The following is a 2,450-nucleotide window of genomic DNA, read 5'->3' as shown; positions in this document are numbered from 1 at the left end:
AAAAAAAAAAAGAAAGGAAAAGGTCGAACAAGGTACACTTTAGGTACACTTTCTAGAAAGATACTTTTCATACCGCCCTCGCTAGCATAGCTCGAAGAAATTGGTGGAATGCAGGAGATCCAGAAGATAATCCGATTGCACAGTTATGTTAAAGCTTAAAGCTCAGCTTAGGCATGCAATAGGTACAGGCGAATAGACTTTATTCATGTGAAATCATTCCCCTGCATAGTTTCACTTACGGCACACGTATATATAGATTTTCGTGATTTTCGCAATCGCAGAGTGAATGGTGAAGACACGTGGAGTTACATAACTTCCAATTTTTCAGTATTATCTAATCATCCGCTGTTTATATGGATTAATAAATCCGAAGAGTGGCGTTAGCTGAACTACCCGAGGGAAAAGTGAAAATAAAGTGAAATTCTTGAAAGAAGCAAAGGTACGTTAGTCCACCGTGGAAAGATAAGGTTCTGACACAGTTTTATTTAGGGATAGGAGTACTGGAAAATCTTAATACAGCCAAGCCGGCCAACCAATCTACGGTATCAACTACTAAAACAACCAAGCTGACCGTTTGGGAGTTAGCGCAGTGCACATCCACGGCGGCAAAGTGAAGGCTGAACCGTTGACGTTGGGCTAGCTCAATATCGGAAATCATTTACGGCTCATGAAAGACCAACCACCATACACCACTGCTGGACGTCCGAATATCAGTTTGAACCTGCCGATCTCGTAAAAAAAAAAGCCGGAGGACATAATCGTCACCAACCTACGAAAACTTACAAAGGATTGAGTAATTAGGCTAGCCTAAACCACATTGCCTCAGAACCACTCTTGCTGTCAGCAGATTTGTGTTTATTTTGATTCCCGTGTTTCTCAAATTAAATTTCAAGTGCAAGTTCCCGTTTGCCTTTATCACTATCACATAAAAATCTATACGCTGCTGCTCTAAGAACCAGCTGATTAGATCCACATATTCATATCTCGTTTATCATTGTGTTGATTAATGTAGTAACTAAATAGCTTCCTCCAATGAGTAAATTTGTAACGTAACTGACGATTTTGAAAACTGAGCAATATGAGTTCGGGATAATGTGTTTCTCTTTATATATATATATACATTTATACTGACCAACCTCTAAATTACACAGTGCATACAAATGAATCCGTCAAAGTCATCTTGGGCCCAACGATACACCGATGAGTTTAACCAATTACTGTGAGTACCACTAGTGGCTGAAACCACAATGTCTATACACCAATGCAGGCGTAAGTTTGTTGAAGTAGATATATATATACTGATTTGAAAGAATATTACCCCCTCAAATGCTCAAATAATTAAGTTTTTTTTGCTGATCCAAGAAGAAGGAAGTCTGTATGTTTTTGTTTATTTGTAAATGTAAGGAATCGGATTATATCTGTAATTAATGTAAAAAAAAAAAAAAAAAAAAAAAATATATATATATATATATCAATACAATCTCACATGGTTAGGGACATTTAACATAAAAATAAAAGGAATTTGCAATCATGAATATGTCTACCTAAACTAAATATTATCTCCGTCCGTCAAGTACTTATGCTTATCTCCCTCAAAATGCACTAGAAGATGTTGGATCTTTGAATTGGGACAACGCCCGAATGTAAACGCGTTTGTCATGGTTGGGTGGGTAAAGACTAGGGACATATATCACCGCTGTTCCCTCCATCAGACAGAAGACGAACTACACTTTTTCTAAGCGTTTTCTAAATGCGTATCGGCGCAGAGTGGAAATAAGTTTTTGTTATTGGTTATTGATATTAACGTCGAGATCCTGCTTATTTTTTTTTTGAAGCGCATTATATTGATTTGTGTCAGGAAAACTGTGTAGCTAGGGGAGAAAGAACCCCGACCAATCCGACGAGCTGGACCCGAGCACAGCAAGAATGCGCGCATTCGAACCTAGCTTCCTATTAACATGAGGTCAGAAAAAAACCATCTATTGGCCACGGTCGGAGTTAGAGCCTAAATAGGCTCTGGCCCTAACTCACTGGCAAAGACTGAACACTACACAAACATGGCGCCCAACGTGGGGCCCGAAAAGTTTTCTTTAAGTCCCATTTAAGCTCTACAAATCCATCCATTTATTTCACATTTGCTGCACAACAAGTTGTTTTGTATTCGGCTGGAATCGATCGGTGGACTTAGCGATTGCAATTCGGATACCGGATTGATCGACCCTGATAGATCTATGCTGAGCAAAATAAACAATCTTGACAGGAAACAATCTCAAAGTGTTTTGGATTTACGATGCTCTGGAGAATTTCGGACATCGTCCAGCAATTTGAGATGGTTGTAGATGAATAACAACAATAGTTACTTAGTTAAAATAGAGGAATGCGCTGGAGGAGAGTTTTCGTTTTGTTGTCTGTTTTCTTGTATTTTGAGATATTGATGAGCTAAGGAAAGA

General features: G+C 38.6%; 1 long non-coding RNA gene across 1 annotated transcript; it reads left to right on the top strand.

Moving 5' to 3' along the window:
• The first annotated feature begins 334 nt into the window (after positions 1-334).
• On the top strand, positions 335-1,064 carry LOC117192000. The gene is made up of 2 exons (XR_004474140.1): positions 335-439; positions 490-1,064. It is a non-coding gene; the product is annotated as an uncharacterized LOC117192000 (long non-coding RNA).
• The last annotated feature ends 1,386 nt before the right edge of the window (positions 1,065-2,450 follow it).

Source organism: Drosophila miranda, assembly GCF_003369915.1.
Source record: "Drosophila miranda strain MSH22 chromosome Y unlocalized genomic scaffold, D.miranda_PacBio2.1 Contig_Y1_pilon, whole genome shotgun sequence".
In the NCBI taxonomy this organism is placed as follows: Eukaryota; Metazoa; Arthropoda; class Insecta; order Diptera; family Drosophilidae; genus Drosophila; species Drosophila miranda.
The sequence above is the reverse complement of the archived record's forward strand: the minus strand, read 5'-3'. Positions and strand labels throughout refer to the sequence as shown.